Raw genomic sequence first — 26,608 nt, 5'->3', positions numbered from 1 at the left:
AAATATATTTTCATATGGTACCTACAAAATATCGTATGTTCATAAATTTTTCTAAAAGTTTGGTCAAACTTTTACTTCGTTTGACTTTCTGAAAAAAATATAGGCCTTAACCTTGGGATGGAGGTAGTATTATGTAAGAGCGTAATGATTTATAATAATACTAATCATATTTTATATCATATAATAGAATATATGATCAATATGATGAAGCATATATACCTTTAATGTCTAGCACCTGACCGTGCTCTGAATGGACGTTTGTATCTCCTGGAGGTGTTTCTGGCAGGAACATATATTAATTTCAAACGCATTTTGAAATATTCAGACAAGTTCTCTATTCTTTTGATGAATATTCAAGATATTCCCCAGATGGATCAATTAGCTTATGTTTCTGTTTTGGTCGAACAAACATACTAACTATTATAAAAAAAAGAGTACAAATGTTGCATCATTGTAAAAATTGATTACAATCAAGTATGTACTATATCTAGGGGATGTTTTATGATAATAAAAGGTATTAGATGTTATTTACACGTTTAGTTTAGACCCCAAATTGGTCCCCAGGTCCATGGTATATTATGAACAGGCCTTAATAACATTTTCAACTAGCTAAGTACCCGCGTGTTGCCTTATAAGATTATGTATTAAATTCTTCTCCACATAATTTGTGATATGTTAATTAGGAATGTCTTACATAATAATATAATAGTTTGTAAGATATGCAATAAATGAAATATAGATTAATATGACAAAGCTTGTTCCATATATACGTCCAGTGCCAAGCACCTGGCCTTGCAATTGATCATCCTTGGTATCTCATATAGGTGTTTATGTTGAGATTTAGATATTAATTCCAAACATATATTAATCCCAGATTGTAAATAAGGTTATTGTAAGTTCAATTCAATTCTACTATAGTACATGTTTACACACATCCACCCTAGTACTAAGTTTACGACAGTAATAAATAGCAAATATGTACAACAATGATGGTGAAGCCTAGGGTCTTCAGTATACCAGTAATATAATACAAATATTATCATTCAGATTTCCGATCTAAGCTGTAATGTATCCTTCCAGGCTTAGAAGGCCCACATATATTTTATGACAAAACCTGATTTGAACAGCAAAACAAGAATTGCATGCTACAGAAAATCTACCATTAGCAACTCCTTTAAAATATGAATTTAGTGATATACTTGTTGTGGCGTGTAAGTCATATCTTTTTATTGAATTGATGGTGATTTTTTTGCCTCAAATACATGGGGCTTTATGAACCAGGACAGATGAATAAAATTTTACGACGAGCCTAAACCCTACAAATTCATTTTAGCTGCAAATAACGAAAGATTTGTCGACCATAGTAGCGCCTATATGCTGAAGAATATTATTTTATATGACAGAATGGTGTTTTTGTCTGTTCTTTATGGAAATTTAAAACATCCTTACCTCTAGCCGCCATAGATGAGTTGAAGGACCAGGAGTGTATCTGATGCAGCTCAGCATTTGCGCCTGTGGATGCCGAGAACCCTACCGCCACCTCGGGTGGAAGCAAGCGGGAAAAACAGGCTTTGCCGTGCAACTATTTGCACGGCAAAGAGCCCTATTTGCACGGCAAAGGCTTTGCCGTGCGACCCCGCACGGCAATGTTATCGACGGCAAAGGCTTCTTTGCCGTGTGACTCGCCAACGTTGCACGGCAAAGGCTTTGCCGTGTGACGCCGCACGGCAAAGGTCGCTTCTTTGCCGTGTGCCTAACATGTTTTATCTAAAAAAAGGCCCCAAACTGGCTGGTCTGGGAATCGAACCTAGGACACAGAGTAGGGAAAGCGTGCAACCTTGCCACTGAGCTATGTGTTCGTTTGTTGAAAACTATACCATGCCATGCCTTTTGAGATGAGAAAAAATCCAGTTTCTACATCTTTGCCGTGCGCTTACACTAGGCAAAGGCTTCTTTGCCGTGCGTTTTTTCAAAAACACTAGGCAAAGGCTGCTTTGCCGTGCAACCCAGCTGCACGCACGGCAAAGGATGAGGCACGGCAATGCCCAACGCCTTTGCCGTGCACCAAGTCTTTGCCGTGCGGTGTGTTGGACCATTGCCGTGCACTTTTCTTTGCCGTGCGGCCTCTTCCATCTTTGCCGTGAGTCGTATCTTTGCCGTGCGCTTGTGTCTATCTTTCCCGTGACCAAGGTCTTTGCCGTGCGTTTTTATCTGTGCGCACGGCAAAGATTTCTTTGCCGTGCGGGGACACACGGCAAAGAAATGCTGCACGGCGACGCATATTTTTCCCGTAGTAAGGCATCAAGGTCATCTGGTAACTGCGTCTTGACTTGAGCATCGTGAAGAGAATCATTGTCATCAAAGTGCAGTGTGGCCTCCAATGTCCGCGTGGTGTTGTCCAAGGTGATGGTCGCCGTCATGGTGCCATTGAGGCTGTAACTCGGCAACATCGTTGCAGAAACTGATGTCAGGTTGTTGAGGTCGATGCCCATGTGGTCTTTGGATGCCGTGGGATCCCACGTGTTGCTGAACGTGTCGAATTCGACGGCGAGGAACCGGTCGGCGCCGGATGGGATAGTATTCTTGCTGGTGAGGCCAAGCATATCATGGTTGGATCCTGGAGGTAATCTTGAGGGGTAGCCGGTGAGGAAGAAGGTCATGCCGTCACCCTTGGATGTGGTGGGCCCCAAGTGGATGGAGAAGGTGAAGGTCGTGCTGAAGCTTGCCAACTCGCCGGTGTTGTTGTCGTACAACAACACCGGGTGTTTGTACGACATCCGCCCGATGCAGTTATATTCCATGGCGTCACAGGTAAGATCAATCAGGTAACCAAGGGGCTGCGTAGGGAGAGCGTCACCTTCGAAACGGAGATCGTCTCGACTGTAGCTGGAGGGGTTTGAGAAGTCGAAGCTAAAGGAAACTGGCGGGGAGGCGACGGCAAGATGGTGGGAGAACAAGGAGAGTGGGAGGAAGAAGAACCAGGCGGCCGGCCAGGATGGCACTGGTGGAAAAAAGGGCTTTGGTCGCGGTTGGCAACTGCCATTAGTCGCGGTGGCGCAACCGCGACCAAAGCAGCGCGACTAAAGGCCCCCCCCTTTAGTCGCGGTTCCTTACGAACCGCGACTAAAGGCCCGTCCACGTGGGCCGCAGGCGAGCGCCAGGGCGGAGGACCTTTAGTCGCGGTTCTTCTGGCCAACCGCGACTAAAGGCCTCCGCAGGGTTTAGGGTTTTAGCCCCCCTCCCCCTAAATCTGGTTTCTTTTTAATTTGTATTGTTTTATTTCTTTTGGGATTTAATTTTGAAGGAGTTTCACATATTCTACGGTACTGTATACATACATGCATATGAATGTACAATTTCAAACAAATTTGAAATTAGAACCAAAAAGAATTCAAGAGGAATATACAATATATATTCAATATCGGATGACCATATACAATATATATTCAATATCGGATGACCATATACAATTTTGAACAAGTTAGTTACAAATTCTGGTGCATATAAAGTTCTACGTCATCGTAATAGTGTTCTCCTCTAGGATCGATGACTTCCCTCGCCAACCATCCAGCTAGTTCCTCTTGAAGTGGTCGGAAGCGAGCTTCTGGACTAAGCGTCTTCCGGAGGTTATTCCTCAGGATGTTGTTCTCACACGTCTGGTCCCGCTCATTGCAGTATCTCCGGATCCTCTCACAAACATAGTATCCACATAGATTGGTCCCCGGTGGCTGAATATCCCCAGTCGTCCGCACTGCCATTTTAAAATGTAGCTCTTTTTTGAATTCACCGACCTTGGTATCTACGAACCGTCTCCAAACCCTACGAGGCAAAGAAAATTAAATAAACAAGAGAGTTATTAATTAGTTACTTGATATTAGGAAATGATGAACGAAATAGGCCGATCGATATAGAGCGCAAATGAATGAAAATAATTACTTTTGCATCATTTTTCTCATGTCGCCCCAAAGCGCCGGATCCATATTCAGAGAGTCGTGGACGAGAACTGAGGAGGTCTGAACTTTAATTACCATAAGAATCCAGTGGAACCTGCGGACACGATACATGCACAATCATGCATAACTCATCGATTAGCCACATACCATGCATGGAGTAAACAAAAGAGAATGTGCTCAAGACAGAAACACTCACCCAAAATGGTAAGGAAATAGAATATCACTTTTCTGTTGCTGTTTTCTAATAAACCGCCACAGGTCATCCTCCACGTCGGCGGGGTGGTGTTCTAACACATATGAATTAACGATATGTGGGTCAATGAACCCAACATCATGGATGTTCCTTATTCGCATTTCCCGCTTCTTCATTCTGCATAATAGCGTACACAACAAGATAGTTAGGACAGTGCAGGCAATGAACGAGATGGGGTAGAAATTAATAAATCACTTACAGAACGTAGCAACCGATGATAGATTTGTCGAGGTCGCGCAGATTTAACAGCCGGAACAATTCACTCAGATGAATTTGTACCCAGTAATGTTTGAAGTGATGCTCATATCTAACTTCCGCATAGATATACTCTTTGGCGTTTTTATGTTTTATGTAACCCTTGTACCAATTTAGCAGACCTTTCATTTGTCGAGGTAGATCCTCTTCTGCGCGAGGCTCGACGAGAGGGCCATTCTTCACATATGTAAATACTACGTCCTTCATTGGCGCCTCATCAAGGCCTAGCAGTGCACGAAGAGTGATACCTAACTCGGCCGCTTGTTCTCTGGCACTCGTTACAGTCAATCCATGTGCTGCCGCAGCTGCTATGATATCGGGGGCATCCGGATCGGCGGCTTGCACTATGAGCGGGGCGATCGATTGTTTACTTTGTTCCCCGAGCTGGGCAACTTCTTTCCCCCTTTCTAATTTTGACTCGGCCTCGTCCTCCAAGGCTTTCTTCTCCGCCAACTCTTTCCTGTTCTTGAACGCGAGTGCTTGCCTACGAAGTTCACGTAAATAGTCGTCAGGCAGATTCTTCGCGGCTTGGGACGGTGTGTTCAAAAATGACTTAGCCCACTGCTTTTGCTTGTCAGAATATACTGGCTTGGGCTCGCCCTCTCTTTTCTTCTTGCACTCCTCCTTCCATTTCTCATGCTGAGCAGCCACGGCCGCTGCATTTTCCTCGACACTAAGTTCCCAAGGCCTCGGGATGAGAGGCTTCAGTGATGGCTCTGGTATCTTTGTTTTCTTAGGTACATAAGGGTCCGGGTTAATAACCCAGGACTATACCTTCTTCGCCGGAGGTGGATTGGGGGGCGGTGTCTGCTGATCACCCGCCGGACGAGGACTAGGGGGCGGCGTCTGCTTACCCGCCGGACGAGGACTGGGGGGCGGCGTCGGCTGACGTGAAGGAGGTGTATTAGGTGAAGCACCACCACCACCGCCGCCACCGCCACTGTCACCGCCACCGCCACCACCACCACCGTAGGGGGTGGACTTGTTGGCGCCTCGCCTGGAAACTTGATAAACTTCTTCTGCCATAGAATGAACTGACGCTTGACATCTCCAAGTCTTTTCACCCCTTCAGGTGTAGCAATGTCAATGTCCAGGTCCTCAAACCCTTGGACTATCTCCTCCACCGTCACACAAGCATAGCCATCTTGAATGGGGTTGTTGTGGTGGAGTGCTCCAGGTGGCAAAGCACTGCCGATGGCTACCTTCATGGACATGTTCCCGATAGGATAATACAGATGACATGCTTTCATCTCCTTTATATCGTCCACGGGGTAGCGAGGAGGCTCCGGTGCAGTAATTTCGACCACCAGAGGCTCCGGTGCAGTAATTTCTATCGTCGGTGCACCAGCCGGTGAGGCCTCCGTGGAAGCCACGCTGCTTCTTCTCCGCTGCTGGCTTCCGAGATCCAATGGATGATCTTCAGCATGCTGCGCCCGAGCTGCATCTCTTTCGGCGACTAGTACACTCACGGTTTTCTTCATCACATCCATTTCAGTTACCAACTTCGCCACAACATCTGCATCCCGATCCATCTTTCTCTTACGGCTTCTGTAACCGTACGGGTCATCGTTCTGGGGGAACCCTACTTTCCACGGAATGGGCCCCATGCCTCGTATACGTCCCCCGTGTTCAGGATTCCCGAGGGCTTTTGTCAGGGCGTCGTTCTCTCTGTTGAACCTGATCCTCCCCTCTTGAGCCTCCCTTATTGCCTCAATAAGCTTTTTGGTGGGTGTAATTATTTTGCCCTGGTAAACACACTCCCCTGTCTCCGGGTTCAGCGATCCCCCATGCCCGTACCACCAGCTTTTGGCCCTTGGGTCCCATCCCTCCGTACCTGGACGGATTCCTCGCGCCCTCAGCTCGTTCTCCATCTTCTCCCACTTAGGCTGCCAAAAGCCCCCTCAAAGCAATCGGAAGCAATTGCGTCATAATCACGTGGCAGTCGTGAGACTTCAGGTTTTGGAACTTTTTCTCCGCCATGTTTATTATTCCCTTTATATTGGACGAGAATCCTGACGGGACCTTCATACTGCTCAGGCATTCAAAAAAGATGACCTTCTCTTCTTTGGTCAGAGCGTAGCTGGCACGACCTTGAAACCGTTCCGGATGCTGGTCATCAGGGTCTTTCAAACTTTGCTGGTCCTGCCGTGCTTCCTTTGTATCATTTGACTTCCCATACACGCCCAAGAAGCTTAGGATGTTCACGCAAATATTCTTCGTAACGTGCATCACGTCGATTGCAGAGCGGACTTCTAGGACTTTCCAATATTCTAGCTCCCAGAATATAGATTTCTTCTTCCACATGGCTACGTGCCCGTCAGCTCCCTTCGGAACTGATTGTCCGCCAGGACCCTTTCCAAAGATGACTTTCAAACCCTTGACCATATCAAATACCTCAGCACCAGTGTGTTCCGCAGGCTTCGGCCGGTGATCTGCCTTGCCGTTGTAATGCTTGCCTTTCTTTCTTACTGGATGACCTTTCGGAAGAAATCGACGATGCCCAAGGTACACGTTCTTCTTACAATTTGGCAAATGTACACTTTCAGTCTCATGTAAGCAGTGCGTGCATGCATTGTATCCCTTATTTGACAGTCCCGAAAGGTTACTAAGAGCAGGCCAATCGTTGATGGTTACGAAAAGCAACGCTCGTAGGTCAAATTCCTCTTCTTTGTGCTCATCCCACACACGGACACCAGGTCTGCCCCACAGCTGTAAAAGTTCATCAACTAATGGCCTTAGGTACACATCGATGTCGTTGCCGGGTTGCTTCGGACCTTGGATGAGCACTGGCATCATAATGAACTTCCGCTTCATGCACAACCAAGGAGGAAGGTTGTAGATGCATAGAGTCACGGGCCGGGTACTATGGCTGGAGCTCTGCTCGCCAAAAGGATTCATGCCATCCGTACTTAGACCAAATCTTATGTTCCTTGCGTCAGCTGCAAAATCTTTGAACTCTCTGTCGATCTTTCTCCATTGCGTTCCATCTGCGGGGTGTCCCCGTCCGACTTACGGTCCTCTTTGTGCCATCGCAACAACTTGGCATGCTCTTTGTTCCTGAACAGACGTTTCAACCGTGGTATTATAGGAGCATACCACATCACCTTGGCGGGAACCCTCTTCCTGGGTTTCTGGCCCTCAACATCGTCACCGGGGTCATCGCCTCTGATCTTATAACGCAATGCGATTGCATGCGGGCATTCATTCAAATTCTCGTATTCACCGCGGTAGAGGATGCGGTCGTTGATGCATGCATGTATCTTCAGAACCTCTAAACCTAGAGGGCAGACAACCTTCTTTGCTTCGTACGTAGTGGCGGGCAACTCGTTATTCTTTGGAAACATATTCTTCAACATTTTCAGCAAGTTTTCAAATGCCGAGTCAGCTACACCTGCCTGTGCCTTCCATCTCAGCAAATCCGATTGTGCAGCCCAGCTTTTTCAGACCATCATCGCATCCGGGTACAGCGCCTTCCTGTGATCCTCTAACATGCGATCCAAATTCTCCCTCTCTTTTTCAGTTTCGCAGCGTCTCCGTGCATCAGCAATGGTCCGACCAAGATCATCAACGGGATCATCACGTGCCTCTTCTTCACCTTCCCCTTCACCTTCCCCTTCACCTTCAGCATCCTCCATGAAAGTATCACCGAAATGAGCAAGATAGCTTTCATCGATGAAATCATCCCCTTCTTCATCTTCTTCCATTATAACCCCTCTTTCTCCATGCTTGGTCCAACAATTATAGCTTGGCATGAAACCGTGCCGAAGCAGGTGCATGTGAACATCTCTTGAGGAAGAGTAACCCTTCTGATTCTTACATTTAACACATGGACAGATAACAAAACCCCCCTGCTTGTTCGCATTAGCCACTACGAGGAAATCTTTCAAACCCGCACTGAACTCGCCGGAGAGTCGGTTACCGTACATCCATTGTCGATTCATCTGCATTATTATAATATAAAATATATAATTAACCATCATGCATTTGTTAAACTAACTAGCTACAAACAATATAAATTAAACAATGAACTACACACACATGCACATTTTATCAACGACACATCAAAGGTTCAAGTTGCTAACCGCGATCGAGGAGGAAAAAATAAATGAGAAAGCTCAAGTGTGGCTCCAACACTTCATATCATGTTTGTTTCATGCTCTTGGGGCATTTCATCAAACACCTTATGTGCATAAGAGGAACCAAAAGCAAACCTAACACCCACTTGTGAAGCTTGTGAAGAGAATGGCACCAAATGGCTAAGTGTTGGCTGCTGGATGGGTATATATAGGGGAGGGGCTTTAGTCCCGGTTGGCCTGGCCAACCGCGACTAAAGGCCTTCGGGCACCTTTAGTCGCGGTTGGCCTGGCCAACCGCGACTAAAGACCCCCCACGTGCACCGGCTGGCCACCGAGCGCCCTGGGCCCAGGCCTTTGGTCGCGGTTCTCCTCCCGAACCGCGACTAAAGGTACCATTAGTCGCGGTTCCTGCAGCATCGCGACTTATGGGGCTCACCCGAAGCCTGTTTTTCCACCAGTGTGGTGTGTGCAGTTGCAGGCACCATAGTGGATGTAGGCTCTATCGACAAGTCCTGGCTGGTAGCTCCGGCCACTCGGCTAAGTTGAAGTGTGCTAGAATGTGTCACTTGGCACTACCATTGCTTGGCATGAACTTATAAGCAAGCAACAGACAGATCATAGTTATAAAGCGGATTTTTTAGGCTGAAACTTACTACTAGTTGCTAAGGTGGGTAGTAACTCGCTCGGATCATCGGTTACGTAAGACACGTGGGCAATTTACTCGGTGATGATGTTATCTCGTCTTCTTCATGTCATGAGTTCAGCGTTGAGACAAATTAGTACTGCTGCAAAATATGGCAAATTGGTTAGGCGATGAAGATAAAAAAATAGTACTATTGCCGCGCTTGCCTATTGCTATAGCAAAGGATCTTGACCTATTATATCAGCAGGCAGGACGGATCTGGCCATTAGATCAGCTGGCAGGACGGATGGTTAATATGCATGTTGCTTCCATCGTCATTTGCAGAGCAAGACTTGGTGTGAAGCACAGCACGGTGCTGCCAGCCATACAATACATAAAAGACCCCAACAGCTCAGCTCCCGGGGAGGAATTTTCCACCCGAGGCCATGCACGGACCAGGGACCAAGCTATCTCAACCACCGCCGGCTAATGTCCACTTCTCCCTAACATAAAAGACGGCCTCTAGGGGATCTAAGAGCATCTCCACTTGCCCTCTCTCCCTCCCAAAGCCCTCCAAACGGCATTAGGCAGTAGCAGAAAATGAGTCTTTTGTTCGGAGCTGCCCGGAGGCAATAGTCTCAGCCGCGTTGTGGTGACCCTGCATACCACTGCATGTTGTAGTATGCCAGTCGTTGATATAACATTCACGAAGTACCATTCCTCAAATATTACATCCCTCAGAGTAGTACAACAGAACATAGCAGGTCCAGGAATTAGAGCACACATCATAGCACACCTGGAGCACTGGCACTTGCCAAAGGCAAGGATCATCACAGAATGATCAAGCCAAAGGCAATCCATGGCATATACAGGAGAGGAATATTATACAGAGAATCAGCAGGAGTCACTAAATTACACAGAGCACCACAGCATGCTCATGAGCAATAGTTCATGAATTGCAACAGTAAGCAATTGAGCAAGCACAGCACAGCACAGCAAGCTAGAATCATGGCAGATGCACAGCAGCAGCACAGCAACACAGCACAGCAGCATACGCGTAGGCTAGCAAGGCGCAGCAGCTAGCACATCACATCGGCACAGCGTGCATCTCCACATGGAGAAGCAGGCCAGTGGCCAAGCTAGACGAAGGGAAGGAGAAGCAGTAGAACAAGTAGCAGAGAAGGACGGAGGAGATGAGAACTTACTGGTGAAGCGGAGAGAAGCTTGACCATGGCGGCACGGCGGCACACGCCGGGCGAACGGCGGCGCCAGGCCAAGCCTAGCCAGGCACACCTCGCCGCAACGCCAGCACCACCACGGCGAGGCACACGGCCTCGACACCAGGAGCGTCGGCGGCGACAAACTCGCCGCAGCACACCACGGCAGGCGAGCAGAGGCGATGGGGACGCGTCGAGGAAGTGGCGAAACAAAGATCGGCGCGGTGGATCTGAAGCGCCGTCGAACGGCGGATCAGATGCGCCGCATCTCGGCGGCGGCGATAGCCAGAGTCAGCCGGAACAATTCGGCAAAGGGGGCGGCGATGCGCGCATCGCCAGAGCAAGTAGGGGATTAGGGTTTGAGAGCGAGTGAGGACGACGAAGCGACTGGGTCGGTTGGACCGAGCCCACTGGGCTGGTCCAACCTAACCAGCTCGGCCGCCTGATAGGTGGGCCCGAGGGGTATTTTGGACATTTCCAAAATACCCATTTAAATGAGAATTTCCAAGAATTTTATAAAATAAAATACAGCTCTAAAAAATAAGTAAAAATATGAAAATTAATCAGCATAAAATTCTCTATCCAAATAAAATATCAAAGAGGATTTTTGAAGACAAATAAGAATAAGTCTTCATTTGAAGATTTAAATAATCATTTAAATCACACATATAATTTTCAATAATAAAAATAAGTCCATTAATGCATTTGGACTTTAAAAACACCTGGACAACATTTCAAGGTTGTATATTACTTCAAATCAAGTATTCCCAAATTATTCTTAGTATTAACCTCTTACATGAAATAATAACGACATCGAAAGGGGGGAACAAACCCTAAAAATGGAATCATGCATAATTGCTTCTTTAACCATTGCCCTTATCGGACAATGATGCTATTTTTCAGAACCAGAGGACAAGGGTCAGTCCACACCTTCCAACTGCAAAACTTTGCAGTGTTCAGGCAAGTTCATCACTTGCTCATGTCATTTGAGTATTTTTATCAAATTACTTGCAAAGTATTATGGTTATCACTATTGCACAAAAATCAAAACCACTACTTTCATAACTATGAATATGACTATGTGGTGGGCAATGGAACCATGGATTGTGTTGATATGGTGGAGGTTCCATTGCACGGGTTTATATCCATCTAGGATTAAACAACAAATGTCATGATGATTCTTGTGCCGTAATACCCGTGTTAACCATAAGATCCGGAGTGGGACGGAGTAGTCAAAAGTGTTTCCACCTCTCGTTCATCAACGGATGCGCTTACCGTAGCAGTTGTGTCTGGCGGAACAACCGGAGGGTGGGGATCCCATTCTAATTCCCCACGGTAAAGCATTGCTTGCCGTAGCAGTTGTGTCTTGCGGTACAACCGGAGGGTGGGGATCCCATTCTAATTCCCCACGGTAATGCGGTCTATGATGGGTTGCAGCTACCGGCGTAGGAGTGTATGGTAGAGCCCAGCACTGTCGTCGTGGTCGGGGTCCACCTTGAAATCTACAGGAATAATGGGACCGGCGTGGACCCAGGGTCGGGGCATGCAACAAAGGGTGGGTGTTCGAGGTAGCGGAGGAACATGATTGGCTAGACCTTATACCGGGCCTCACACCAAAGGAAGTGTGGACGGGAAAGCTGCCCGGTTGGCACCAAGTTTAAGATCTCTTATGGGTAAAGCAGCACACCTCTGCAGAGTGTAAAGAACTGTGACATGTCACTCCCTGTTCCGGGATAAGGAACTGCGAACGCGGCCGGAAAGGAGCTCCATGAAGTTCTAGTAAACCGGTGAAGGCTGACGGACATAGCTCTTTGAAATAAAAGCAATCTCTTGAAGAAATGTTTATCAAAACTTGCATTGGTATTAGACTTTCTGGTCTAATATCGTAGCTAGTGCATTAAACACCTCTTATCTATAATGAACTTGTTGAGTACGCTCGTACTCATACCACTCTTAAATCCCATGCTTAGATTGTCTGAATCATCTGGAGGAGGACTACAACAACAATGAAGGTGCCGAGATCATCGGCTACGAGGAACCAGACCTCTCAGGAGGTGTTGAAGGCGTAGACTATCTCATAGTCTACGGAACCGGGGAGGCTTCCGGGGGAGATCAAGCCTAAAAGAACCTAGTAGTAGTTGTAACCGAGCAACACGAACTCTTAATATTTAGCTGCTCGAGGAAATAAATGTATGACTTAATGAGACTTTTATATTGTAAACTAAGTTGGGTTCGCCTCGAATCCAGGAGTATTCCTCTCAGGACCCAAGAGGAGCTCCAAGACGACATGTGTATGATGATTGTAATAATAAGTGAATGAGTTATGGACCTGCTATGTTCTGTTGTACTACTCTGAGGGATGTAATATTTGCGGAATGGTACTTCGTGAATGTTATATCAACGACTGGCATACTACAACATGCAGTGGTATGCAGGGTCACCACAGTTGGTATCAGAGCAAAAGCTTTGACCTTAGGTTGGAACCTAGTAAATGGGACCAAACGTTAGGAGTCAAATAGGACTAGTAAAGAATTCTCTAACAATATGGTGTATATTCAATTGAGAATACAACAATCATACCTTTTAGTGCGATAATTCTTTATTATCTCTATTATGATGCATTATTACTAATCTTATAATCTTTCTATTTCTACAGCCAACATGGCAAGTTCACGTTCCGGACGAAACGTGAAAGTGATGGATTCCACACTAAGAGAATACCAAGGAGGACTTGCAGATATCCTACGAGCCATGTTACTTGAATTTGGGTGCGATCCCCAAATCCAAGTAAAGAAATACATGTACTATGATGGTACTGTATTGGCCAAGTGCAGAGTAGGACTGCGACTTCCCGAATCTTTGGGAATGAGCGTAGTCATGCCAGCAGGGGAAGCTAGGACAATCAACACAGCCTACCATATAGCTGTTATGAGAGCCATAACCGACATCCGGGAACATAAGACGAAAGAGCTTATGGGTTCCGAATTCTCCCATATTCCTCATAATCAGGAGGAAGAAGATCCCATGCTTAACCACTACAAATATGCCAAACGCAAACCAATAGCAGCGGCAAAATATATGGATAATAGTCGCAACTTCATATCATTACTCTTTCAGTTGAACCATCATCTGATAGGAGCAATTGATACGATGCTAGAGGAATTTACTGAGCCCAAGGAGGAGAGTAGGGGGAAAGAACCTATGGAGAATGTGGTGCACACACCAGTTTACTCAGCTGGTGACTATATTAGTATTGATCCACTTGAGCGTGAACCTACACCTGTTACACCTGGGAACTATCTGGGTAGTTCCTATGGGGGATACGAGGGCGGAGAGGAATCCGGAAACAACCAGCGTTCCGAGACTCCTATTGAGAATTCCACGGGTTGGCATTGGGGATCTGATACTGGAACTCATAGTACTTCTGTGTATTATGATGGGGAGATGAATGATGACGCCACAACCCAGAACCAGAGTTATCCTAGTAATGAAGGAGTTGATGGAGGGTATCCGACACAGGTGGAGTCGGGTATGAGTGTTGGTAACACCTATGGTGGAGCTACAGGGGAGTACACCCGATGGGTGGACTATGATGCACTTAACGATCAGTTTGTGAACACTGATTTCTCCCTAGGATCATCATCGGATTCGGATTACCAGCCAACGGGGAGACCTTATGTTCCAGGGTCTATCAGGAGGACGACACGTTCGACCGGATGGAAGCCTGGGATGTATCGGGAGTGAAGATCGACTAGAGTCCACCAAGGGAGGCGTGGCTATAATACACAAGTACCACGTGTATTATAGTATGCAATATTTGTATAAATTTGTACATATACTATAAGTGAGTTTGCATACTCACATCGACTTGAGTATTGTAATAAGACCACTTAAGTATGTATATACAGGGTATATGTTTTGTATGATTTGGATTTGCTTCTTGATTTCCATTGCGTGACTAGTTCTGTGCACAAAGTTGAGCTCAGAAAACTTGCGCATGGAGTAATTATGAGTATCATCTTGTGTTTCAGAACTAGGGGGGTATGTCGGGAACGTTAGGAGACGAGACCGAAGCACAGCGCATGGAGCGCGAAGCAAAACAAAAGGAAGAGGCTGAGGGTGCAGCCAGAGATCAGTTTCCACCACCACCACCACCCATGACGCAACAAAATTTTATCCAGTACATGCAGCTGGTAGAGGAGAGACATCGTGTAACACTGGAGCAGCAGAACAAATTCTTCCAAGATTTGCTGCAGCATAACAGGGTGGAGAGACCTGAGAACCCGGGAGTCACATTAGCAGACTTCCAAAACACCAAGCCTATATCTTTCGCATACGCGGCCGAGCCAATGGACGCGGAAGATTGGCTTATGGATACTGAGCGAAAGCTCAATACTGTTGGATGTAACGATCAAGAGAAGGTCCGTTACGCTACCCATCTGCTGTGTGGACCTGCCGCATCATGGTGGGACAATATTGTAGCCGTTTATCCGGCTGGAAAGGTATTTACCTGGGAGGAATTTGCAAGGAAGTTCAGGGAATCCAATGTCCCTGAAAGTATCGTGGAATTGAAGCGTCGAGAATTTGAAAGTCTCGAGCAGAAGGACAAAGCCATCCTGACTTATGTCAGGGAATTCTCTAAACTGTCCCGGTACACTGTTGAAGAAGTCAACACCGAGGACAAGAAGAAAAAGAGATTTCTGAGGGGGTTAAGTCCCCAGTTCAAGGTTCAGCTCCGTATGATGAGAGCGACGGAGTTTCAAGAGTTGGTGGATGCTGCAATCACTCTGGAAGATGATTTTAAACAACTGCAGGAGGAGAAAAGGAAAAAGGCCAAGTTTGAGCCTAAGAGGTTTGTTAGTAACAAGCCTAATACCAGCTTGAGTTTCAAGCCCAGATACAGCAACAACAACAACAACAACAACAACAACAACAACAACAACAGCAACTACTACGGTAGTAGGAAGAACCAAGCGTTCCAGTCTGCAAATTAAATAGTTTGCAGAAGCTGTGGTTTCACAGGGCATTTTGCCAAGGACTGTAAGAAGCCAAAGATTATATGCTTTGGTTGTCGCCAGGAGGGGCACATGCTGAAGGACTGCCCCAAGAAAAATAGTGGAGGAGGTCAGTCAGGAGGAGGAGGAAATCGAGGAGGAAACACCGGAGGGAACTGGAAGAATAAGAAGCCCTTCGGCAAGCTGAACTGTACCAGTCTGGAGGAGGTGGTCAACTCCGATCAGGCGGTGATAGGTACGCTCCAGATACTCACTCATCCTGGCAAAGTACTTTTTGATACTGGTGCAACTACATCATTCATTTCTCAACAATTCATCACCAAACATGGGATTAGTTGCACTAAGTTAGATACACCCATAACCATACTTTCTGCGGGGGGAACGATAGTAGTAACCCATGCCAAACAAAAACAAGTCATCATGATCAATAAGTGCGCGTTTGACGCGGACCTGTTCATTTTACCGATGAAGGACATTGATGTCATTCTTGGTATGAACTGGTTAGAAGCTAATGGAGCATTGATCGACTGTGTAAATAAGACGGTGTCTTTGAAAAGCTCCGATGGAAGTAGAATGATCTACCAAGGCGACAAACATACACAAATTGAAGTTGAGCTACAGCTGAACAGCATGAAGGAGATGAAGTTAGAAGATATACCTGTAGTAAATGAATTCCAGGATGTGTTTCCTGCGGAATTACCTGGTATGCCACCAGATAGGGAGATAGAATTCACCATCGACCTAATCCCAGGAACAGCTCCGATTGCCAAAGCACCATATAAGATGGGGCCCAAGGAGTTGAAAGAACTTAAGGAGCAACTGGATGACTTGGAACAAAAGGGATTCATTCAAGAGAGTGTTTCACCATGGGGATCACCTGTGATCTTCGGGGATAAAAGAGATGGAGGAAGAAGAATGTGCGGAGACTACAGGAATTTGAACAATGTAACAATCAAGAACAAGTATCCACTTCCAAGAATACAAGATCTATTTGATCAAGTGAGAGGCGCGGGAGTCTTTTCCAAGATTGATCTAAGATCCGGTTATCACCAGATAAAGATCAAGAAGGAAGACGTTCCGAAAACTGCCTTTGTCTCAAGGTATGGACACCATGAATACCTTGTAGTACCTTTTGGATTGACCAATGCCCCAGCAATATTCATGAATCTCATGAATAAGATCTTCATGCCATATCTAGACAAGTTTGTCATCGTATTTATCGATGATATCTTGATATATTCCAAGAACAAGGCCGAACATGCCGAACATTTGAGGTTAGTGTTGCAAACACTAAGGGAACATCAACTCTATGCCAAACTTAGTAAGTGTGAATTTTGGCTAGATCAAGTGGAATTCCTTGGTCATGTTATTAGTAAAGATGGAATAGCTGTTAACCCGAGTAAGGTAGCAGCAGTTCTAGAATGGGAAGCACCCAAGACTGTCAAGGAAATCCGAGGATTCCTAGGAATGGCAGGATATTATCGGAGATTCATTGAAGGATTCTCTAAGATAGCCGGACCAATGACAAAGCTGTTAAGGAAGAACACACCATTCGTGTGGTCAGAGGAGTGTGAGAAGAGTTTTCAAACTCGAAAAGAAAAACTCACCACGGCACCGGTGTTAGCAGTTCCGGAAGTTGGCATGGATTACACCGTGTACTGTGACGCATCCAAACATGGATTGGGTTGCGTACTCATGCAAGATCGAAAAGTGATATCTTATGGATCGAGGCAACTCAGACCTCATGAAGTAAACTATCCAACACATGACTTGGAATTAGCAGCAGTCGTATTTGCACTCAAAACATGGAGGCATTTTCTCTATGGAGCTAAGTGTGAACTCTATACAGACCATAAAAGCCTCAAATATTTCTTCACCCAGAAGGAACTCAACATGAGGCAGAAAAGATGGCTAGAATTGATCAAGGATTATGATTTGACTATCAATTACACTCCAGGGAAGGCCAATGTCGTAGCAGATGCCCTGAGTAGGAAGAGTACCGGAGGAGTGGAACAAGAAATATCACCGGAGTTGAGGAAGGAAATAAGCCAAGCCCAAATACAACTTTGGGAGAAGGAAGCCCATGAAGGATTATCGGCGTTGCAAGTAGCCGATGAGTTAAATGTTAACCTGAAGAACGAGATAATGATGGGTCAGCTGGACGATCCATTTATCGTTGAGGAGATGAGAAGAATAGATGAAGGTAGACCATCAGAATTTCACCGCGGAGAATCTGGATCTTTATGGTTCCAGAAAAGAATTTGCGTTCCGGATATTGCTGAAATTAAGGAAGTAATACTCCGGGAAGCTCATCAAACACCATATTCCATACATCCGGGAAGTACAAAGATGTACATGGATCTAAAGGAACTATTCTGGTGGAATAACATGAAGAGAGAGATAGCACAATATGTGGCGGAATGCCATACCTGCCAGAGAGTGAAGGCTGAACACCAGAGTCCGGCAGGAAAGTTACAACCTTTACCTATTCCAGAGTGGAAATGGGAGGAGATAGGGATGGATTTCATCACCGGACTACCCATGACTAATAAAAAGAAGGACATGATATGGGTAATCGTGGACCGGTTGACGAAAAGTGCACACTTCCTAGCGGTAAACCAGCAGGATAAAGGAGAGAAACTCATCGATCTTTACATCAAAGAGATCGTGAGTAAGCATGGAGTGCCTAAGAAGATCGTGTCGGATCGAGGATCCGTGTTCACATCAGCATTCTGGAAGCAACTACACGAAGCTTTAGGATCCAAGTTGGACTATAGTACCGCTTATCATCCCCAGACAGGTGGACAAACCGAGAGAACCAACCAGATCTTAGAGGATATGCTTAGGGCTTGTGCCGTAGACTTCGGAGGATCATGGGAGGAGCACTTACCACTAGCAGAGTTTTCATACAACAATAGCTATCAAAGTAGTATCAAGATGGCACCATTCGAAGCTCTGTATGGAAGGAAGTGCAGATCACCGATATGTTGGTATGAAGCCGGAGCAAGCAAAGAGTTCAACCCTGATTATGTCAAGGAAAAACAACAAATCATTGACATTATCAGAGACAGGCTCAAGATAGCCCAAAGTCGGCAAAAGAGTTATGCCGATCAGAAGAGGAGGACATGGGAGCCACGAGTTGGAGACATGGTATATCTTAAGGTAAGCCCGATGAAAGGACTCCAGAGGTTTGGAGTAAAAGGAAAGCTCAGTCCTAGATATATAGGACCTTTCAAGATACTGAGTCAGAACCAAGGTTTAGCCTTTGAATTGGATCTACCGGGAAGGCTAGCTCAAGTTCACAATGTATTCCATGTGTCACAACTCCGGAAATGTTTAAAGACCCCAGATGAACCAGTATCACATGAGGAGCTCGAGTTACAACCAGACTTGACTTACATCGAGAAGCCAGCCAAGATTCTGGAGGAGAGCTGGAAACAACTCCAAAATAAAGCTATCAAGTATTGCAAAATACAATGGAAGCATCACCCCGAGAGGGAAGCCACCTGGGAAAAAGAGGAAGACCTGAGGAAAACATACCCCGAACTCTTCAGGTATTACAACCACAACTTCGGGACGAAGTTTTCTTTAAGGGGGAAAGGCTGTAATGTCCCAGGTTTAGAGACGATCGAGGGGTAGATTTTAGAAAGGGATGTGCATTGCATGGTAAATTCTGGGGAAATTTCGCGCTTTTAAACAAAAACTGCATCGAAGGGGAACAAGTTTCTCTCTCGACACCTTACAGGGTTAGGGTTTCGAGAGTGCGACAAACTTGCATCTCACTTAACTAGTTTAGGGTTTTGAGAAGAGAGGGGAGAGTTTGCATCAAACTTAAGTTGCATGATTGAATTCTAAATTAAGTGGCATGGTTGAATTCAAACCAAAGTTGAATTTGAATTTCAAATTCAAATATTAAATAATTACCCTAAATATTTGAATTGTGAGGAAATTCATTAAGTAAATAATACATAACACACATTATGAATAATTTAAACAATAAGACAAAGCTCATTAGAGAAAACCTTGAGCTTTATTGATTAACACACAAGATACATTGTCTTTACAATACTCATAATGGAAATAAATGAATTTTACAACACATTACAAGAATTGGAGAAATTGAAAAATAAAAGTAAATAAAAAGAAAAGTACAAGGATGGATCCTATCCTAAATACTACAAGATCATCATCACTTGATCTTGGATTTGATGACCTTCATATTCATTTGATCATCATCTTGATTCCTTGCACATAACAAAGCAAAGCAACAATTATGCCAAGTGGCATTGCCACTTGGCAGGTTAGAAATAAAATGGCAACAGAGAGGATATGCTCACAGCTCTGCCGAGCTGATCCTCTCCAAGCCAAGTTCAAAGGATCAGGTGCACACACACACACACACAGGCAGCTCACACTGCATGTGTGCATGCTCAACACCAAGCCACTGAGTGTGCATGTAGCACAACACACACACATCAGCAGTGAGTCACAAAGTGTGCCAGACCAAGCTGTCGACCAGGGAGAGCAAGGGAGCACCAAATATAAGCTTTTCAGAAGCAAACCCTAAGCCATATCCATCGACAGGCTCCACTGGGTAAGTCACCAAGAACACAAGAACACAAGAACACAAGAACAGCCACTGCTGTTCAATCTGCCTAACTCACCACAGCACTGAATCAAGCACCACAAGATTGCAAGGAGGAGCAGGGCAAGCACAAGCTCAACTCTGAAGAAATCCTCTATACCAACAAACAATCTAGGAGCTGGAGTGAGGTATAAACCAAATCAACCTGAGCAAAACCAAGTTTTGCTCATAAATAAGCATACAATGCATCACAGGAGCACAGAAGGGTAGAATACCCTGTTTGTGTCATCATCTGGCTACAAAGCCATTTGGTGCAAGCAAATATGGGTAAGACCACTAGGTAATCATCCTATGGGAACATCGGTTATGCAAATCAGTGCATAACTAAAGGAATCCAGCTAAGAATGAATTCATAGCTAGCCTAACCCACACACTAAGCACCTACAGCTAGCTAGGCCATCAGACTATAGACAAATCCTTGTCTATATAATTTCTCAACATCAAAAGTCACTGGAAGTCCAGTATTGGATCAAGCCAGTGAGCAGTTGTTCAAATCCAGCAAGCAATTACCAACTAGAGCAAGCCACAGAAGAAGGGAGCTACCCTTGACAGCATCACAGTGCTGCCAGGGCTACCTCAACCCACAGCCAGCACAAGAACCTACACATCATTATCCATTTGGATTCAGTAGAGGTCTAGGGTACACAACTGAGTGTTGGCATCCATCTAGCCCTGTCACAATTAATTGGATGATCACAACTGCAAGGCAGCTCACATCACTTATCCACTTCAGTATAATTCAGGCAAATACAGATAAGTGAACTAAACAAATAAATCAAAGCACCAGGGCTTTGCAGTGATCCAATGGATCACTTCAAGCAACAGCAGTTGCTTAAGCCAACAACAGTACACACCAGGCCAAGCCTGTATGAAGCACAAACAGCACTGGTGAGCACCAGTGAGTCACAGAGAGGAGCACACACTTGCTCACAAGCAAGTAATGATCAATTGATCATCAAAGCATCACTTACTTTTACTACTGATCACTATAGCCAAGCATAGTATCATCACAAGGCCCAGATAATTAAATTAACCATATGATTGAACAATTGCATCACAGATAAGTGAATAGAGCATTATAATTGCATCCAGAAGCACTCCATCAAGGGATGGAGTTAATAATGCAACAGTTAGGCTCAATTGAGCATGTCCAGGAATTAGAGCACATATCATAGCACACCTGGAGCACTGGCACTTGCCAAAGGCAAGGATCATCACAGAATGATCAAGCCAAAGGCAATCCATGGCATATACAGGAGAGGAATATTATACAGAGAATCAGCAGGAGTCACTAAATTACACAGAGCACCACAGCATGCTCATGAGCAATAGTTCATGAATTGCAACAGTAAGCAATTGAGCAAGCACAGCACAGCAAGCTAGAATCATGGCAGATGCACAGCAGCAGCACAGCAACACAGCACAGCAGCATACGCGTAGGCTAGCAAGGCGCAGCAGCTAGCACAGCACATCAGCACAGCGTGCATCTCCACATGGAGAAGCAGGCCAGTGGCCAAGCTAGACGAAGGGAAGGAGAAGCAGTAGAACAAGTAGCAGAGAAGGACGGAGGAGATGAGAACTTACTGGTGAAGCGGAGAGAAGCTTGACCATGGCGGCACGGCGGCACACGCCGGGCGAACGGCGGCGCCAGGCCAAGCCTAGCCAGGCACACCTCGCCGCAACGCCAGCACCACCACGGCGAGGCACACGGCCTCGACACCAGGAGCGTCGGCGGCGACAAACTCGCCGCAGCACACCACGGCAGGCGAGCAGAGGCGATGGGGACGCGTCGAGGAAGCGGCGAAACATAGATCGGCGCGGTGGATCTGAAGCGCCGTCAAACGGCGGATCAGATGCGCCGCATCTCGGCGGCGGCGATGGCCGGAGTCAGCCGGAACAATTCGGCAAAGGGGGCGGCGACGCGCGCGTCGCCAGAGCGAGTAGGGGATTAGGGTTTGAGAGCGAGTGAGGACGACGAAGCGACTGGGTCGGTTGGACCGAGCCCACTGGGCTGGTCCAACCTAACCAGCTCGGCCGCCTGACAGGTGGGCCCGAGGGGTATTTTGGACATTTCCAAAATACCCATTTAAATGAGAATTTCCAAGAATTTTATAAAATAAAATACAGCTCTAAAAAAATAAGTAAAAATATGAAAATTAATCAGCATAAAATTCTCTATCCAAATAAAATATCGAAGAGGATTTTTGAAGACAAATAAGAATAAGTCTTCATTTGAAGATTTAAATAATCATTTAAATCACACATATAATTTTCAATAATAAAAATAAGTCCATTAATGCATTTGGACTTTAAAAACACCTGGACAACATTTCAAGGTTGTATATTACTTCAAATCAAGTATTCCTAAATTATTCTTAGTATTAACCTCTTACATGAAATAATAACGACATCGGAAGGGGGGAACAAACCCTAAAAATGGAATCATGCATAATTGCTTCTTTAACCATTGCCCTTATCGGACAATGATGCTATTTTTCAGAACCAGAGGACAAGGGTCAGTCCACACCTTCCAACTGCAAAACTTTGCAGTGTTCAGGCAAGTTCATCACTTGCTCATGTCATTTGAGTATTTTTATCAAATTACTTGCAAAGTATTATGGTTATCACTATTGCACAAAAATCAAAACCACTACTTTCATAACTATGAATATGACTATGTGGTGGGCAATGGAACCATGGATTGTGTTGATATGGTGGAGGTTCCATTGCACGGGTTTATATCCATCTAGGATTAAACAACAAATGTCGCCAGTGATTCTTGTGCCGTAATACCCGTGTTAACCATAAGATCCGGAGTGGGACGGAGTAGTCAAAAGTGTTTCCACCTCTCGTTCATCAACGGATGCACTTACCGTAGCAGTTGTGTCTGGCGGAACAACCGGAGGGTGGGGATCCCATTCTAATTCCCCACGGTAAAGCATTGCTTGCCGTAGCAGTTGTGTCTTGCGGAACAACCGGAGGGTGGGGATCCCATTCTAATTCCCCACGGTAATGCGGTCTATGATGGTTGCAGCTACCGGCGTAGGAGTGTATGGTAGAGCCCAGCACTGTCGTCGTGGTCGGGGTCCACCTTGAAATCTACAGGAATAATGGGACCGGCGTGGACCCAGGGTCGGGGCATGCAACAAAGGGTGGGTGTTCGAGGTAGCGGAGGAACATGATTGGCTAGACCTTATACCGGGCCTCACACCAAAGGAAGTGTGGACGGGAAAGCTGCCCGGTTGGCACCAAGGTTAAGATCTCTTATGGGTAAAGCAACACACCTCTGCAGAGTGTAAAGAACTGTGATCTGTCACTCCCTGTTCCGGGATAAGGAACTGCGAACGCGGCCGGAAAGGAGCTCCATGAAGTTCTAGTAAACCGGTGAAGGCTGACGGACATAGCTCTTTGAAATAAAAGCAATCTCTTGAAGAAATGTTTATCAAAACTTGCATTGGTATTAGACTTTCTGGTCTAATATCGTAGCTAGTGCATTAAATACCTCTTATCTATAATGAACTTGTTGAGTACGCTCGTACTCATACCACTCTTAAATCCCATGCTTAGATTGTCTGAATCATCTGGAGGAGGACTACAACAACAATGAAGGAGCCGAGATCATCGGCTACGAGGAACCAGACCTCTCAGGAGGGGTTGAAGGCGTAGACTATCTCATAGTCTACGAAACCGGGGAGGCTTCCGGTGGAGATCAAGCCTAAAAGAACCTAGTAGTAGTTGTAACCGAGCAGCACGAACTCTTAATATTTAGCTGCTCGAGGAAATAAATGTATGACTTAATGAGACTTTTATATTGTAAACTAAGTTGGGTTCGCCTCGAATCCAGGAGTATTCCTCTCAGGACCCAAGAGGAGCTCCAAGACGACATGTGTATGATGATTGTAATAATAAGTGAATGAGTTATGGACCTGCTATGTTCTGTTGTACTACTCTGAGGGATGTAATATTTGCGGAATGGTACTTCGTGAATGTTATATCAACGACTGGCATACTACAACATGCAGTGGTATGCAGGGTCACCACACACGTTTGGAACCAGAACTAATGTGAGCATAGTCCCGGTTTCAACGGTTAGGATGCCGCACGGGCCATGACCAGCAATAGTCCCAGGTCAAACGAAACCTTTAGTCCCGACTAGAGACACTAACCAGAACTAAAGGGGTTACGGTAGACGCGAACCCCTTTATTCCCAGTTTATGTCTCCAACCGAGACTAAAGGTTCATCTTTAGTTTCGGTTGGAGACACAAACCGAGACTAAAGCTTTCATATATATCACCGTGCCTGCCCGAGCTTATGTGTGAGCCACACTTAGTTTTGAGAGGTGTATGCTGGTTTGCTTTTCCCTTGTGCTCGATGAAATGCCTGAGAGCATGATACCGCACAAAACAATATGATATGAAGTGTTCGAGCCACACTTAAGCTTTTTTTTTCCTCCTCCATGGAGGTTAACACCTTAAACGATGGATCAGCCCACAACTTCACAGATCAATCAACGGCAGATTCAGCAGGGCAGCTTTAGCCTGACGAAGGCACAACAGTGTGGGGAGCGCACAACTTGATTCAGCAGAGACAGGGAAGCAACACCTTGACGGATCAAATCCACACAGTATGGCAACGATGCAGCTCAAAGAGCGCATAGCAGAAAGCGGTGACAGGATCGAAGCTCAAAGGCACAAACCACACGATGGTGCGGAACAGGAAGACAAATCCCGGCCACAACAAAGAACAATGTGACTCGATTTTGTAACACTCCGGATCAGCATGCTCTGATACCATGTTGTCTCACGTGATTAAGAACATCAGATTCAATAACGCAATTCCCGTGATTTATGGATTCGAGAGTACATTGCCGTATTCGTGTTCTGTAGAGTTCACTACCTCTCTTCTTATTATTTTCCTTTATCCGTTTGGTCTTGTCTCATTTTCATTTCCTCCCTCTAACAGACTATATTTACATATAACTACACCCACACACGCTTCTACACACTTCTACATCCCTACAGGTGCCATATTTGGGTGGCGAGGAAGTTGCGCTGCTCTTAGCGGGAAGAGGATCCATGGACGATCGCTGGCTACCTCTGATACAATGAGAGAAGTTCAGGGTTTTAGAAGGAAACAACACGGCACAGATGGAGCAATCAAATTGCATCGGTTATAATTAGGATGGGATAATTGTATGATACCCTAGGAGTCTAACTAATAATACTACCATAATGGTAATGACTAGTATCTTAATGTACTAACAACACACGGTTGGACATAAGGTAGTTTAAGATCTCCCACAATTTAAAACCAATGAACGAGGCAAAAACTAGTGACAATAATAATTGCTGAGACACTTCATGATGCTGTTCTCTACAACAAAGAGTACTTAATTATTACAGAGTACAGACACTAGAGGGGCCAAAATAATTAGACCAAAGCCAGGATACCAAGTCTCGGTGAGAAGCACACAAGCAAACATGTGAAATAAGAATAAATGTCTGTTAAAAATTTAAAATCAAGGTTGCAGAGGACAGCATAGTTTGCTAGGCACAAGCGGTAGCAGCAAAGTGGGGTTCTTATTCATGGGTAGGTGTGGCAGGGCACAACTCCGCCCCAGTATCCAGGAAATTCGTTGCACCTCTGAATGTAGGCCGTTGGTTCTCATCCCCTTCAGAACACCGGAGGCCTAGGAGAATGACCTGCTCCATCTGCGTCTTGTTAAACTGGCCAGCAAGCTTCACGTCAGCAATCTCGTCCACGAATGATTCTGGTTGATCTGTGTGCATCTTCCGGACATCCACCGGGGCGTATCCTCCATGCGCTATCTCTAGCAGGACGATCCCAAAGCTGTATACGTCGGAGCTGCGGCGAAAGTTGACCTTTCCGTCTTTCATGCACAGAGGATCCATGTAGCGCTCCGTGCCGATAGCCACCGTCATCGGCACTGATGTCTGTTGATTGTCTTTGGCTACCCTCGACAGGCCGAAGTCGCCCAACTTGGCGTTGAATTCATTATCAAGAAGTATGTTGCTTGGTTTGATATCTCTATGCAAGATATATGGGTCGCATTGGTGGTGGAGGTAATGAAGAGCAGAACATAAGCCCTGAACTATTTTGTACCTGCAAATGTCATGTATGGTTGCATGATTTCCAAAAAAAAACTTAGTTCTACAGAAAAATAAATTTGACCAAATTATGTGAAATTTGGTCATACCTCATTGCCCATGGAAGTACAGTTGTCCTTTCATACAGGTGCTGGTACAGGTCACCATTAGGCACCAATTCATAGACAAGGAAGAGCTTGATGTTCTGCCTGTGAAAGCACCAAAACATAAAGTTGTTTATGCTGCAACACCAGCCTTCAAGCCTCACCACGTTACCGTGGCGTGTTTGGCTAATGGCTCCCAGCTCCGCGAGGAAGTCCTTGGATTCTCCTCCCGAGTCCTTGTTGATTTTCTTCACAGCCAAGTCCTTGGATTCTCCTTTTGAGTTCTTGAGGCTCCCATGGTAAACCACGCCGAAACTACCAGCCCCGATCTTCTTCTTGTCAGAGAATTTGTCTGTTGCA

At 45.6% G+C, this 26,608-nt stretch overlaps 1 pseudogene; it reads right to left on the bottom strand.

Annotated features, from left to right (window-relative positions):
- LOC127328427 (L-type lectin-domain containing receptor kinase IX.2-like) overlaps nt 1–26,608 on the bottom strand; it is a 28,577-nt pseudogene that overhangs the window by 1,909 nt on the left and 60 nt on the right.

This window comes from Lolium perenne, chromosome 1 (assembly GCF_019359855.2).
Source record: "Lolium perenne isolate Kyuss_39 chromosome 1, Kyuss_2.0, whole genome shotgun sequence".
In the NCBI taxonomy this organism is placed as follows: Eukaryota; Viridiplantae; Streptophyta; class Magnoliopsida; order Poales; family Poaceae; genus Lolium; species Lolium perenne.
Note: the sequence above shows the minus strand (reverse complement) of the source record. Positions and strands in the feature narration are given on the sequence as shown.